The following is a 17317-nucleotide window of genomic DNA, read 5'->3' as shown; positions in this document are numbered from 1 at the left end:
TGTATATTATTAATGACAGAACCTTTAATATGCAAGCCATTCATGCCTCCTTCAAGCTTTCCTAGACTAAGCTGCATAGAATTTATTCACAATGTACTGCAGGAAACCCAAGCTACAGCTATAGTGACCAAACTGGTTAGATACAGGCCTCAAAAGACAGCAGGTTAGCAACATTTCTCAAACACCTTCTTGTTGCAGTTGACTTGCTACTCTAAGTTTGCCAAACAGTTATATTTTCATTAATTAGCATAATGTCAAAGGAAAGGAGTATTTATGTTGTTCCGAGCCATGGTTAGAAAAGTGGACATTTAATCACTTTGTAATCTTACAAATATATAAGTTGCCATGGCACCTCTACTAACGTGCGATATTTGTTCCTGTCACCCTGCAAGTAGTTATAGGAGCAAAATTACAAATTAATTGGATTACTTTATGTAATGAGCATTGTGGTGATGGAAAATGAGGAGCCTAGGTGTAGTTAGCCAAGGAATACCAAGAAAGAACATAACAAGTGTGAGGAAACAGGGTTTTTGCATTGTCCCCCTACTTTTTGCTTCTCTATTTGACTGATACTGGTGTCTTCTGACGCTGATTGTGCCCTGGGCTGTGGTAACCAGGCTCTGGGCCAGTGCTCTGTTCAAAAGGTATATAGTAATTTGGTATACTTATAACTGGTACCTAAAACCTAACTGTAAGTCCCTAGTATATGGTAGGGCATGTAGGTTTAGAAGACTGCTGTGTTGCCTGCTGTCATTTTAAAAGGCATCCCTGCCTTGCAGGCTGCTTTTAAAATACAGCTTTGTGTAAATTCAACTTTGGAATTAAAAGTACTTCCAAAGTCTTAAACTACCTTATTGTTACATATTCATCACCCCCTAAGGTCTACTCTAGGTGCCCCAAGGGTAGGGGGCATTGTAATAATAAGCAGGAACATTACAAAATATGCTTTATATGCCCTGGTGAGGAAACAACTGCCCATTTTGTTTTCCATATTGCGTCACTGCTAGCTGTACAGGCTAACAGGGGAAGGCTTTATCAAACTTTAATACAGTCTAATTTTTGACAGGAGTCAGCTAGAACAGTCATTCAAAGTGTCAAAATAATAGTCACAATAAACCCAACTTCCCAACGTTGGATTTATCATAGCTATTGCAGGAAAGTAGTTTAAGAACTGCTTTCCTAAAGTTACCTACAATCAGCCCTGTAGCAGCCTCTCCTGATTGGTCAGTCTTTGACAGTCTGAGCCAAGCTGCACTGATGAGGTGTGAAGTGGCCTGGGCTGAGACAAAGGAGACATCTGGTAGGTGGAAATCTGCTGCCTGCAGATGCCAGGATAGGAAGGGGTTGGGTAGGCAAACTGGTCTTCAAAGGGAGAAGGACAGACAGATAGTGCAGGACCCAGGCACAACCCCACTTCCTGCATCCCTAGCCAGATGGGAGCCCCTGTAATTGAATTAGGAGAGGAGCGTATATAGGAAAATTAGCCACATCTGTGAGTGGACTTAGCCAGACCTGAATGTCAAGGAGAGATTTTCTCCATTTTGGTTTTTGTGACAAATATATGCCACACTTCTAAAAGTTGTCATCACAGAGGGTGGTACCTCATTGGTCAGAGGAGTACCCCTGCTTGCCAGCCCAGAAACCCAGATGAATATGGGAGAGCTGTTCAGCAACTCAGAACCCTGTCTGATAATATTAGGAGAAAAGGACTGTCCTGCTGAACCCCTGGTCTGCACCATAAGAGAATTGCACTCATAAGGACTGCACCTGGTGCATACTTTGGGCTTCACAAAAGAGGACTCGGCCTGGCTACAAAAGGATTAAGGAGTGGACTCCCTGAAAGCAACAGGTACAAAAGAGCTTCCAGAAGTCACCTGAACCAACTCCACCAGGACAAACCCAGCTGATCAGCTTCACCTGGACCTTAAAGGATTTGACCAGGTGAATTGTGGGAATTGTAGTCCCAACCCTCCAAGAGGCAAATCAAAGCTTCTGGTCTCTTGGCTAGTGCTGCAGGCTCTCAAAGACCTAAAGGAAATATCTGGAGAAGATGGACTTCCCTGATAGACCCTTGCATGCAGAGAGAGGGCAGCACCCATAAGGACTGCACCCAATGCACTCATAAGGCTTCATAAACTAAAGGACGTTGCCTGTCTTAAAGGATAAGAAGTGAACTTCCTGATTAGCACCAGGTAGAAAAGTGCTGGAAGGGCTACCTGCAACATCAGCAAGGACAACTCCAGCTGATAAGCTTCACCTGAATTTCACTTGGATTGACCAGGTGCATTGTGGTGGAAGTTGTAGTCCCAGACCCCAAGAGGCAAACCAGAGCTTCTGGACCCTTCTCTGGTACTGTGCCTCACTTTTCTGCATCAAGAAACATTTCTGAAAGTAAGTGTAAAAGTTATATATCGCGGGCGGCTGGAACTTTTGACTTTGTTCCAATCCAGCACAACATTTTTTAACATTTTATGCGCTATTTGCTGCTAAAAGCTAGTTTTACTTTCAGGGCCCTATGTATGAAGGCATTTTGCATTTCTTAATGGTGCAAATCACTATTTTGGGCCGTTAGGAAAGGCAAAATACAATTTTGGTATATACAAAAGGCATTTGCTGTGGTGAAATATGCAATTTCTGTCTAGTAGAAATTGCATTTTGGAAATGGCTAAATAAGAAATCCCAAATAGGGATTTCCAAATAGCAAATTGCTAACACTATGTACAAAGGATTTCCTAATTGCAAATAGTCACAAAATGGCCATTTAGGAAATCAATCACCATCAATCTGGATCTGGTGGTATCCAGGTGCAAACTAAAAAATCACAAAAAATGCATCTGGCTCATTAATAATGGCAGCTCTGCATGGCTTGGCAAGGAGGATGAGGATTTTGGCTGGTAGGCAGAGGATGAGGTAGAGACAGGTGAGGGTCACCCATTTTAAGCAGACTGAGGAGGAGATATATGCGAAGTACAGACTCAAAAGTGAGGTAATTTTGGAATTAATTGCTGAGTCACAACCTCAGCTACAGACCCCAATATTCAGAAGCAATGCAAACCCTGTGTAGGCATAGTGTTGTCTACACCTCAGACAATCACCAGGGAGTCATAGCAGTGGCAGGAGAAGTGTCACAATTTGGTTTTTCTAGGTTTAGTCATAGGTTTCTGGACATCATGGTTAGCAAAGTAAACAAATACATATTTTTACCTAATATGCCAAAATATTTGCAACTGACCAAAGTAATGTTTACAGGGTAGCGCAATTTCCCAATGTAATTGGCTGTGCTCATATCACACATACTGCCAAATGCCCCCTGTGCAAATTAATTCATATGTAAAAATATGTAAAGCACCCATTTGACAATGTACAGGCAGTGTGTGATGCCTCATGCATCATAACTGACCTTATTACCATGCAGCACCCGTGACTCTTTCATGTCCGCCACAGTGAAATACATAACCAACTCTCTCAGGGGGACTTTGGCTATGGCTTATTACTTAGTAAGAGAATTGCTGACTTAATGCATACAGTAGCTAGAAATGTTTGTGTAATGTGACCTACATGTTTATCTTTCTCATGCTCTTTAAGGGGACAGTGTATAGGCCTTGCATCCTTTGGACACTGACACCATATTTGACTCCAAAAACCAGAAGTTAAAGGCAGTAAAACAAGGCACATAAAACAACAGGGTTCATCATCGAATGGACCTTTGGCATACTGAAGTGCAGGTTACGCTGCCTCTGCAAAATGCATCACTTTTCAGACCTGAGACCACCTAATTTGGATGGGTAGAGTTAGAGGTCGGAGTGACTGGTCCTCACTGCCGGCAAAACCCTGGCGGTAAGGGGCATTGCAACAGGGTTGGATTGGGATCAGAAATAGGCCCAGGCACTCCAAAAAGAGTGGCCCACATTTGCGGTTTGCATAATTTTGCTAAACACTACTTCAGTGTTTTAAGTAGAAATAAAACAAGGAGAACAATGAGGAGTAGTTCTCTAAAAAAAGTATTGCCAAAAAATGAAAAACTGAATTATTTCCAAGAAGTTTTGTCCATGTAATTCAGGTTGTGGTTAAAACATATGAAATATATTTGTGTCTGACCAGTATTTGCCTAGCTTGTGGTGAATTTTCTATTATTGCATCAGGATGGTATACCCATATTCACCATTAAAAGATGAGCATAAAACAATGAAGGATATATTTGGGGTGGGAGCAGTAATCAGTGCTCTTTTTAAACCTTCTGATGCACTATCAAAATAATAGCAGAAAACATGTTCCTAAAAAGCTGCAGAATATCCATGGCCTGAACATAGAATGTGGCGCTTGTGACTGCAGTTAACATGATTATAGCCATGGCAATATGGGGACTGAACTGAACCTGTGACCTTTTGATGGTGAAAGTAATCATGCAATACCCACATTAACCTACAGGGCTATCAGTCTAGCTGTAAAAATCTCTGAACATTACCTTTTGTTTTCTTAACTTCACTGAATAAAATAAAAACATGCAGAGGTTGCCAGCACTTCCTTCTGCACAGGTTAACTTTCACTGGTGAACCACACCTGAATATCATTGAGGCCACTTCTGCTCCAGCTGCTAGAAATGGGGATTCTGGCTGGCTAGGGTATGCACCTAAGCCAGGCAGAAACCCAACCACTCTAGTCAGGGTGAGGGAATTACACACCAATGATAACCTCTGTTCACCCCCATTGGTACCTTTCACGAGCAGTCAGGCCTATCCCAGAGGTAGTGCGTAAAGCAATTACACAACACACACAACACATGTGACACACTATCCCCACCACAAAGGAAACACAACACCAAGTTATATAAAAATAAACTGTATTGTACACAACATCGTTAGACCAAACACACCATATCAGTAATACTGTAGGAAAGTACCATCTTGCCTGGCATGTTACCCTCATTTTTACTTGTGTGTCAGTTAGTTTTTGCCTGTGTCACTGGGATCCTGCTAGCCAGGACCCCAGTGCTCATAGTTTGTGGCCTAAAGGAGTTCCCTGTGTGGTGCCTAACTGTGTCACTGAGACTCTGCTAGCCAGAACCTCAGTGCTTATGCTCTCTCTGCTTTTAAAATTGTCACTGCAGGCTAGTGACCATATTCACCAATTCTGATTGGCACACTGGAACGCACTTATAATTCCCTAGTATATGGTACCTAGGTACCCAGGGTATTGGGGTTCCAGGAGATCCCTATGGGCTGCAGCATTTCTTTTGCCACCCATAGGGAGCTCAGACCAATATTACAAAGGACTGCCACTGCAGCCTGAGTGAAATAACGTCTACGTTATTTCACAGCCATTTTACACTGTACTTAAGTAACTTATAAGTCACCTTTATGTCCAACCCTCACCTAGTGAAGGTTAGGTGCAAAGTTACTAGGTGTGAAGGCACCCTGGCACTAGCCAAGGTGTCCCCACATTGTTCAGGGCAATTTCCCTAGACTTTGTGAGTGCGGGGACACCATTACATGCGTGCACTACATATAGGTCAATACCTATATGTAGCTTCACAATGATAACTCTGAATATTGCCATGTAACATGTCTAAGATCATGGAACTGTCCCCCCATGCCAAATCTGGGATTGGGGTGCCATCCCATGCATCCCCAGGGCTCCAGCATGGACCCCGGGTACTGTCAAACTAACTCTCTGGGGTTTTCACTGCAGCTACCGCTGCTGCCAACCCACAGACAGGCTTCTGCCCTCCTGGGGCCTGGGCAGCCCAGTCCCAGGAAGGCAGAACAAAGAATTTACTCTGAGAGAGGGTGTTACACCCTCTCCCTTTGGAAATAGGTGTTAAGGGCTGGGGAGGGTTAGCATCCCCCAGCCTCTGGAAATGCTTTGAAGGGCACAGATGGTGCCCTCCTTGCATAAGCCAGTCTACACTGGCTCAGGGATCCCCCAGCCCCTGCTCTGGTGCAAAACTGGACAAAGGAAAGGGGAGTGATCACTCCCCTGTCCTTCACCACCCCAGGGGTTGTGCCCAGAGCTGCTCCAGTGTGTCCCACACCTCTGCCATCTTGAATGCAGAGGTGTGAGGGCACAATGGAGGCCTCTGAGTGGCCAGTGCCAGCAGGTGACGTCAGAGACCCCTCCTGATAGGTGCTTACCTGGTTAGGTGGTCAATCCTCCTCTGAGGGCTATTTGGGGCCTATCCTGTGGGTTTCTTGTCAGATAACGAATGCAAGAGCTCACCAGAGTTCCTCTACATCTCCCTCTTTGACTTCTGCCAAGGATCAACCACTGACTGCTCCAGGACGCCTGCAAAACCGCAACAAAGTAGCAAGACGACTACCAGTAATATTGTAGTGCCTAATTCTGCTGCCTTTCTCAACTGTTTCCTGGTGGTGCATGCTCTGAGGGCTGTCTGCCTTCACCCTGCACTGGAAGCCAAAAAGAAATCTCCTGTGGGTTGACGGAATCTTCCCCCTGCTAACGCAGGCACCAAACTTCTGCTTCACCGGTCCTCTGGGTCCCCTCTCATCACGCCGAGCATGGTCCCTGGAACACAGGAGCTGGATCCAAATGACCCCTGACAGTCCAGTGGTCCTTCTGTCCAAATGAGGTAAGTCCTTGCCTACCCACGCCGACAATAATCCTGTGTACTGCGTGAACTGCTGCTGCTAGGGCTTCTGTGCACTTTTGCAAGGAATCCTTCATGCACAGCATAGCCCAGGTCCCCAGCACTCTGTCCTGCATTGCTCAACTCACTGAGTTGACCATCAACTTCGTGGGACCCTCCTTTGTAGTGTTGAGATGACCAACATGCTCAGATTTCTTGAACACCTGTTGAAGTGCTTCTGTGGGTGCTGCCTGCTTCTGCATGGGCTCTCTATGCTGCTAAGCACCCCCTCTGTCTCCTCCTCCAAGGAGCGACCTCCTGGTCCTTTCTGGGCCCGGGCAGCACCCATTTTCTTCAACCATGACTCTTGCAGCTAGCAGGGCTTGTTTGCGGTCTTTCTGTGTGGAAACAACTCTGCATCCTCCAGCACGCCGTGGGACATCGTCTGTGCAAAGGAGAAGTTCCTGGCATCTTCTGTTGTTGCAAAATCCTCAGCTTCTTCCACCTGGAGGCAGCCCTTTTGCACCTTCACCCAGGGTTTAGTGGGCTCCTGCCCCCCCTGGACACTTGCGTAACTCTTGGACTTGGTCCCCTTCTTTTACAGGTCCTCAGGTCCAGGAACCTGTCTTCAGTGCTTTGCAGTCAGTTGTTGCTTTTGCAAAATCTCCTATCACAACTTTAGTGTGTTTCTGAGGAGGTAGGGTAACTTTACTCCTACTTTTCAGGGTCTTGGGGTGGGGTATCTTGGACACCCTTAGTGTTTTCTTACACTCCCAACGACCCTCTACACACTACACTCGGCCTGGGGTCCATTCGTGGTTCGCATTCCACTTTTAGAGTAGATGGTTTGTGTTGCTCCTAGGCCTATTGCATCCTATTGTGTTCTACAGTGTTTGCACTACTTTTCTAACTGGTTACTTACCTGATTTTGGTTTGTGTGAATATTTTGTGTATTCTACTTACCTCCTAAGGGAGTATATCCTATGAGATATTTTTGGCACATTGTCACTAAAATAAAGTACCTTTATTTTTAGTAACTCTGAGTCTTGTGTTTCTTATGATATAGTGCTATATTATATAAGTGGTATAGTAGGAGCTTTGCATGTCTCCTAGTTCAGTCTAAGCTGCTCTGCTTTAGCTTTAGCTACCTCTATCAGCCTAAGCTGCTAGAACACTACTAATCTACTAATAAGGGATAACTGGACCTGGCACAAGGTGTAAGTACCATCAGGTACCCACTATAAGCCAGGTCAGCCTCCTACAAATACCCTGCTACCCAAGCAGTTGTCAGAACATTACAAAGTACTACTACTCTGTGAAAGACAGCAGTAGTCACATTCACATATAGGTTGCTAGTTATTCTGCAACATAAGCAGTAGTCAGGTAAACATTGCTAAATTAAATGTACATGTCCTAATAAACATATATCACCGGAAATGCATAGGTCATAATAAAGCACATGATCGTTACTGCCCAGACATCATCAGTGAAATTATACATAGCATGGAACATTCCCATCTGGTAGATATTCATTATCCCCAAAAATGCCCATATTTTCATAACCATGGAAATACATCATAATAAAAAAGTGTGAAATGCCACATAAAAAGAACAGCAAGCTAGTAGTGTCACCAACATAGTTGCACCTGCCAGGGAAGCTCTTCAGTGGCCTGTGTCATGGAAAACACTCACAATTCTTTCCGCCAATAGAAGTCCTACCCACACCAGGGCCTACTTAATGCAAGCTTTGGTGAGACCGAGCAGCGGATGCACACACCGGGAGTCCCACTGGTGCACTGAGGGCACGCCAAGGCAAGCCTGTCTTCAACCATCCGTGCCTGGACACTGTCCAGTGCCATGACTCCTGATTCCCTCCCTCCCCGAAGATACACCATCACCGAACTCTACACTCTTGACCCCGGACACCGCAGCAAACACTGTCACATTAGGATCTTTTACCTGCAACCATCTCCACTTCACCTACCAAAGCACACACACCAGCCAACAGACCAGCCCCGAACACACCAGACACCACTGGAACAAAAACACCAACTTGCACCCTTATCAACACACACTTACTATGCAAGCATTCCATCAAATTATGAGATCTCATTGCCCCCTTTGCACCCAACATCGTCTTCCTCACTGAGAACTGGCTCAACCCCCCATCCTCCCCAAACATTGGCACAGTGATCTCCGACGGATATAAAATCGCTCATGAGGACCGCACCAACAAACTAGAAGGAGGATCAGCCATCACCTACAAAGAGACCATACAGTGCACCACTGACACTACCACAACTTCTATGGAACATCTCAACTTCAAGCTCCACATTGATGACAAAACAACCATCAGAGGCACCCTCGCATAATGACCCGCAGACCCATGCTCCAGCTTCTTCAACACCATTGCAGACTTCATTGCTCTCTTAGCTTTAGGCTCCAAGGACTACATCTCTCTAGGCAACCTAAATTCCAACATCAACGATCCCAATAACAACAACACTGCATACCGTCTCAACAGTATGAGCAGCCTTGGATTGACCCAGATTGTTCACGACCCTACACACACCGTATAACACATGCTGGACCCATATTTTCACCAATAGTAACTGTATCAAATACAGCCATGTTACAGAACTCACATGTTCCAATCACTCCAACGTCCATTTCAGCATCTCCATCCCCTGCACCTCCAAAATGGAACAAAATCTCTGAGACCAGCTAGGTGGACGGCCTCAACACCTACAACCCCCACTACCACCACCAACTTGAAACAGAGAGTGAAAAACTTAAATGCCTGGATCACCAAGTGTGCCAACAGCATCGTCCCCATCAAGAGCAACATCCAGATAAAATCCTCCAAAAAGGCCAGCCGGTACACCCAAGAACTCAGAACAGCATAACAAGACAGCAAACAGGGAGAAGAGATGGTGCGCCTGCAAGGACAGCTCAGAAAGAACAGTCTTCAAGACCTCCCTCAACCTCTACCACCACCTGTTGAGGGCAACAAAAAAGGCAGCCCTTGCCACATGCATCAAAACCAGCACCAACAACACCAACAAACCTTTCAACATGGCTAAGGACTTGTCCAACCCGGCATCCAGCGGAAACAACATCACACTGTTGGAAAATGGCATCCCTGAAGGGTCAGCCCACACTTTTTGCCTTCCTTCTCTTCTTGTTCAGACCTCATTTTTGCTGGCTTTAGGACTCTGGACACTTTACCACTAACGAGTGCTAAAGTGCATGTGCTCTCTCCCTAAAAACGTAGTGACATTGGCTCAGACCCAATTGGCATAGTTAATTTACTTGTAAGTCCCTAACAAAGTGCACTACATGTCCCCAGCGCCTGTAAATTAAATGATATTAGTGGGCTGCAGCACTGATTGTGCCACCCACATAAGTGGCCCCTTAATCATGTCTCAGGCCTGCAATTACATGGCCTGTGTGTGTAGTTTCACTGCCCCTTTGACTTGGCATTTAAAGGCATTTGCCAAGCCTTTTTCTACATATAAGTCACCCCTAAAGTAGGCACTAGTTAACCCATAGGGCAGGGTGCTATGTAGGTAAAAGGCAGGACATGTACAAATGTGTTTAATATGCCCTGGTATTGAAAAACTCCTACATTTGTTTTCCACTATTGTGAAGCCGGCTCCTTTCATAGACTAGCATTAGGACTGCCCTCATATGCTTTTTAAGTGGTTGATTCTGATCTGAAAGGGGTAACCAGGTAATATTTAGTATGGCCAAAATATTAATAAAAAATCCTGCTTATTGCTGTGGTTGGAATTTATATTACTATTGTAGAAATGCCACTTTTAAAAAGTGAGTATTTCTCTGCACTTAAAACCATCTGTGCCTTACACCCTGTCACCAATCAACATCTGGTCTGTGCTGGTTGACAGCTCCCTTGTGCAATTCACCAAGACAACCACAAACACAGGACACTCAGTCACATCTGCATTCATCTGCATATTGAATTGGTCTTCCTGGGTTGGATGGGTGGAGGGCCTTACACTTACATTTCAAAGGCCAGTGGCCTGCCCTCACTCAAAGGGCTGATAACCCCCCATTGGGACCCTGGCAGACAGGACTGGGCTGAAATGGGAACTTGTGCACTTCAAAACCACTCTTTGAAGTCTCCCCTCCTTCAAAGGATTTTTTGGGTATATGAACTGTTTCTCTGATCTCACCAAATCAGACACCTCTGGACCTACACCTGCACCCCGTCAGAGGAGCTGCCTGGCTGCCCAATGGACTCATCTGGACTGCTTTGCTGGAAAGGACTGCTGCCCTGCTGTTGCCCTGTTGCCCTGCAGGCCTCTGACTTGGCTGGAAGGACTCTTCCTTCCCCAAAAGTGCTCTCCAAGGGCTTGGATTGAACCTGCCTCCTGTTTCTGAAGTGTCAGGACCAACAAAGACATCATCCCTTCAAAAAATTCCTTGTGTGTTGAAAATTGATGCAACGGCTGCAGAAATCAACACAAAGCTTGCATCGATGCAGAAAAATTGCCGCACAAAAGACAGCAACATTGCAGCACTGACTTACTGACTAGAAAATTGACGCAGCGCCTGCCTTGCGATGGAAAATTCTACGCACTGCCTACCGGATTAACACAGGACCTGCTCCTTCTTCCAGAGCATCAAGGATTTTCAATGCATCTTCCCTGGGCATCATAATATCCTTGCATCGCAGTGAGGAATGAGGATTGTGTGCTGAAAACGACACAAACCCCTTGCCGAGTGGAAAGTAACAACGCAACGTCTGTACCGCGTCGGAAAATATGACAAAACACCTAATTTTTCCATGCATCTCCTCCTCTGCGGTCTCAGTGCATCGGTATTTTTTAAACATCCCAGGTACTGTGTGCAACCAAGAAACATAGCAATCACAGCACCAAAACTGCCCTGATCACAGCCACTAAAAACATCCGAACCGTTCTTGACCAAGGAGAAACAGCAGCTTTGATCCTCCCGAACTCTTGGCAGTTTTCAACACTGTATCCCACCAAATGCTTATAGAAAGACTCCACCACATCAGCATCCTAGGGGACATACTCAGATGGATCACCTCCCTCCTCACTGGAAGAACCCAGAAGATCTACCTCCCACCTTTCATCCCCGAACCCGAGGAGTTCACCAACTCATCCCGCAGCCCCAGGGGCTTCAACACATATCCCATGGTCTCAAAATAATTTTCTACGCAGATGACACCCAACTCATCCTCTCATTTACCGGTGACCCCTCCACCACCAGAACAAGCTTCCACAGATGCATGACAAGCTTTGCTGAGTGGATGAAGAACAACTGCCTGCAGCTGAACACAGACAAGAGGGAAGTACTGATGTTTGGCAGCAGCAGCAACATATGGAGTGACTACTGGTGGCCATCAGACCTAGGACCCACACCCACTCCCTCCGACCATGCTACAAACATCAGAATTATCGATGACAATAAACTCACCATGAAATCACAGACCAACGCCGTCTCCTCTGCCTGCTTCCTCACTTTGCGCATGCTACAAAAGATCTACCTCCGGCCCATTACCTCATTTCTAAAATTCCAAATGAGCCTCAGACCTGGATGTTCAAATAAGCCTCTGGGGCCTGCAAGCACCGGAAACCCCTAATGAGTGATTAGCCGGGCTTTATAAATTCTGATCGATTGATTGACATACAGTTGCCCAAAAAAGCGGACCACATCTACAACTCAGAAATCAGCCCATTGCTCAAGTGCCCACCTTACCAATCCACCCCAACACTAAAAACTGCCAAATTCTCCCTTCAACATGGGACATGGTGATGGGAGCATTGTATTTTTTATTTTTCAACAGAAAATCTCAATTCTGGATTTTCAGTTTAAAAAATAATAAACAAAACAGTTTGGTGCAGGGTTCTGTCATATTGATGGAGTCATGCACTAAACCCTAAACAGCATTGACAGGAACTGCTGTGATGGCAGTTTCTGACAATGGTTTAGAAATGACTGCTGGCTTGGCGGCCATTTCCAAATTTGGTGGGTGAAATAGTCTTGACTTAGCAGACGTTAAGTCCTCGTCCAGTCCAACGGAGATTACTCAGTCCACCGACAATTAATTCAGTCCCTTGGACTAGTCATGCATTGAGGCTCGGTCAAGCGCAAGCTATTGCATGCATGCTTGGGATGGATAGGAAATACTAACAAGGATTGACCAATGAGAGGAAGTAGAGTAAGTGGTGCCACAGTAAGTAACTTCCAACAAATACAGCTTGTAATTGGGGTGACTGGCAACGGCTCCAATGTGAATCCTACTGTTGGACTTGGCATCCATGGCATGGTCTCCCCTAACTTTTTGCCTGATGTATGCTGGACTCTGTTTTTGCTGTTTTTGTTACTCTGGACACTTTACCACTGCTATCCAGTGCTAACGTGCTCCTATGTAAAATGTTTGTGTAATTGACTTTCCATTATTGGCATATTTGATTTACTAGTAAGTCCCTAGTACAGTGCTCTAGAGGTGCCCAGGGCCTGTAAATCAAATGCTATTAGTGGGCCTGCAGCACTGGTTGTGCCACCCACCTAAGTAGCCCTGTAAACATGGCTTATACCTACCACTGCAGTGTCTGTATGTGCAGCTTTAAACTGCTTATTTAAATTGGCAAGTGTACCCACTTGCCAGGCCTAAACCTTCCCTTTTTATACATGTAACACACCCCCAAGGTAGGCCCTAGGTAGCCCCATGGGCAGGGTGCAGTGTATGTTAAAAGTGGAACATGCACTTATGTGTTTTATATGTCGTGACAGTGAAATACTGCCAAATTCGGTTTTCACTGTTGCGAGGCCTATCTCTCTCATAGGTTAACATGGGGGCTGCCTTTATATATTATTAAAGAGCAGATTCTCTTTGGGAGCAGATACACATCTGGAGTTTAGGGTCCCTGAACTCACAATTTAAAAATACATCTTTTAGTGAAGTTGGTTTTTAGATTGTGTGTTTGAAAATGCTGCTTTTAGAAAGTAGGTATTTTCTTGCTTAAACCATTCTGTGACTCTGCATGTTTGTGGATTCCCTGTCTGGGTCAGTTTGACAGTTGGGCTGTTTGCACCTCTCTCTAGACAGTGACACAAAGGGAAGCTTGGGTGTAGCCTGCATATCCTGATGACCCATCTGTGCTGGGAGGGAGGGGAGGAGAGGTCACTCACCACTGAAAGGGCTGTGCCTGCCCTCGCACAATGCAGTCTCCAACCCCCTGGTGTGCGTCTAGGGTCTCGCCTGGGCAAGGAAGAATCTTGAAAACAACAGAGATTTCTCTTTGAAGTAGGCCTACTTCAGAAACAGAAAGGGGTATCAGAAGAGCCCCCCAAACCCCTGAAAATTAGATCACTTCTGGAATCAAGAGGAACCTCTGCCAAGGAGAAGGGCTGAAGAGGGCTGAAGAGCTGAGGAGAAGTGCTGCCCCTGGCTGTGTCTGTGCTTTGTTGGGCGATCCTGTAGTTGCTGCTTCTGCCTGTGAAATGGGACAAAGACTGGACTTTGTTGTGCATTCCTGCTTGAGAAGAATCTACAAGGGCTTAAACTGAGCTTGCCTCCTTTTGTTGAAGTCTCAGGGCCATCAAAGACTTCCCCTGCCAACATCTGGATTCTCTGCTGACACTCCTGCTCTGCCAAGAGGTGCCCTATCCAGTTCCTGGGCCCTTGAAAGGTAAAGTTGGCAAACAAGAACTGAAAATCGACGCACAGACTTCAGTGCAGGACATTTTCAAGGCACCTTCTGTGACGCTGCTGATAAATGACGCGCCGCCGGCTTCACGGGTGAAATTAACGCTCCACCTGCATCGTGGCTGGAAGGTCGACGCAACGTGGCTGGAGAAACGACACCCAACACCCGCTAATGGAGGCTGATAATGACGCAAAGCCCACGCAGCACGGTTTTGTATAAAAAAATAGCCACTAACACAGGAATGAAAGTATTGTTTTTGACGTTTCCGTGTTTATAATGAATATGATACCGAGGGCTCACTGAGACATATATAGCATGAAGGACTACAACGACCATAATGAGGAAAACGATTTCATGGATAATATGACAAACTCGTGACAGTACATACCAAGTGAGCACTAGTTTTTTACTTCCATATCTTGAGACGCACATTCTTGGCACATTGAGAAAGATGAGCAACGAATTCTAAGCAAAGGTATGTGTAAGCATGAGGAATTTGTCTTATCCTAGATGATTTTTTTCAAGGGGCTTACAAATCACGTTTTGGTTTATAAAGCTTTTATTTCTTAAAACACTGCCAGCATAGGAAGTACCAAGGTCCAAGGCATTTTCTGTCTGCCTCCGAGGAAATTAATGATGCAGGAGTCTTTATAGAGATGTCTGGTGTGCCTTGAGAAAATGGGATTTCGCTGAAAGGGTTTTATTACCTGAGCAGAAAGGAATCCATTTTTTTCACTTTGCTTTTTTGCAATACCTGGAGTCTGTTAGGTTCACGCAGAATGAACTATGCTGAAGGTATTTTAGGACAAGAACAAAATGTTTACCCGAGTTTACTCATTTAAAAATAACATAATCAGATTCAGCGCAAAACAGGTTTTGTTTGCATCCAATTTTCGAAGGAAATGGTTTGGGGTGACAAAACTGTCAAGTTTGTTTGGCTTGTATCCTTCATCTGTGGCACTGATGATGGTGGGAAGCGTAGAAAATTGCAATACGTTTTTGTAGTACGTAAATGAGGACAGTCTGGGCTTTTGTGCTGATCGTGGATTATGGTGATGAATTTTTTTTATGGACTTTCGGTAAAAAGTAACAATTATAGGATATCATATAAAAATCGTTCGCCCTTCCTGAATTAACTGGAAAAAGTGGGTCTGAGTTTTTCAAATGTGTAGGTTGAGATGAACCTGCATTTTGACATGCTTCTGTTAAATAAGAGTGTTTCCCTGCAATATACTGGACTGGAAAATATTTCGGTGGATTAGCATAACTTTGATGTACTTTTGGGTTGTTCTATGTTATGGGTGTGCTTCTGCGGTCTGTTTACTTTTACTCACCTTTTTCTGTACATAACTTAGTTGGCTCGCTAAACGATTTGCTTCATTGTCTAACTGCGCTAGGCCACGTGCAATGCGATCTGTTCACAGTTGCTCCTGTAACATTCAAGTTTTGCTAGGCTATAGATGAGCACGTGGACAGCAGTATTTGCATAGTTAATTGCACATTTCGTTCTACAAAGTTTTGTGAACAAATATGCTGCATTTACCACTTGAGCAAACGCAAATGTGCCCAATGCCCATTTTGCTCTTTTGCCTGATTCGTTATTAATCGCCCGATTGCTTATCGAATGGTCAAGAAAACAATACAAAAGCATAAACGTGATCTGCTCCCATCATCCCTAGGTATTGGGTGTCTGATATTATAATGCAGCCTGGTATAGGCCTCAGGTCAGAATGGCTGTTGGAATGCACAGTACGACCACGTTTTAATCCCCATTGCAATGCTTTTCAGTTAAGAGGGCAATTCCCACAGAAGAGACTGTGTACTTTAAAAACATCTGGACTCGATACCGCTGTTCCCGTTTAGGCTGATTATATTTAGCCGCACATATAGGGATGCCAATTAGGGCCTGGTAGGAGTAGCAGGTGCTCTGCCTGACTTGTCCTTTGGCACCCGTGGCCCTACGCCCCCAAGATACAATTTATTTTCTGTCCTTTTTTTTACTCGTCATTCTCCTAACTCCTCAGCAGCAAACAGAAAATAAAGTGAGGAGCTAAGTGGAGGAGTAGCGCGGACATGGGAACGGGCATAGTCTAGCAGTCAACATGTCCGCTGCACTTCAACAGAGCATGCGCTGAGGCCCCATTTAAATCTTTCGTAATCTTTTTTTAAAAGCACACTTTCCCTATATGTTGATGTGGAATAACATGATAGTAGCAGAAGCCCGTGAGTGAATGAAATCCTGCAGCCCTTGAACAGCCCCTCGGCTTATCTGAAATACAAGCCCGAGAAGATGCACAGAGCCTCACTAAACTAGGGTGGACCAGATCATATCTGGCACTGCAGTAGAAACAGTGATAGGGCTCTAAAGTCCCCCCTATTGATTGATGTGGTAAGACCCAAACCAAATCCCAATTTTTGACCAGTTCCCCATTATGAGTTATTAATTCTTGGCTCTTCAATTTGACAATCAAAAGGTGCTCAACTTTGAATCCTGCTAAATTGTCACCTGTTAATGTTTCAAATTATATTAATGAAGTGGGACATGACTGCCTTGATGTCACTGAACTATGTACCAAACCCAGACCTGATATTCAGGATACTCCTTTAAAGGAGGATGACAAGGTTGTTTTTGTTGATGGCTCCTATTTAAGAGACAATGAGGGTACTCTGAGAGCTGGTCATGCATTCTGTACCCTCTCAGAAGTAGTCAAAGCTTCACTACTGAAAGGAGTCATTTCTGCCCCAGTAGCTACATTGGTTGCCCTTACAAGAGCATGCTGGTATCTGAGCAGCTTAAAGTGATAATATTCACAGATAGCCAATATGGATTTGGTGTTGTCCACAACTTTGGGCAGTTATGGCACCAGCTAGGTTTTATGACCTCTTCAGGATCACCCATTTAAAATGGTGAGAGAATTCACAGTCTATTAAATGCCCTGCAGTTACCTGAGAAAATTGTGGTTGTAAAGCACACCATAGGTCAAATGATTATGCCTATGCTGACCAAAATGCCAGATAATGTGCACTCCAT

The sequence above is a fragment of the Pleurodeles waltl genome, chromosome 1_1 (assembly GCF_031143425.1).
Source record: "Pleurodeles waltl isolate 20211129_DDA chromosome 1_1, aPleWal1.hap1.20221129, whole genome shotgun sequence".
In the NCBI taxonomy this organism is placed as follows: domain Eukaryota; kingdom Metazoa; phylum Chordata; class Amphibia; order Caudata; family Salamandridae; genus Pleurodeles; species Pleurodeles waltl.
The sequence above is the reverse complement of the archived record's forward strand: the minus strand, read 5'-3'. Positions refer to the sequence as shown.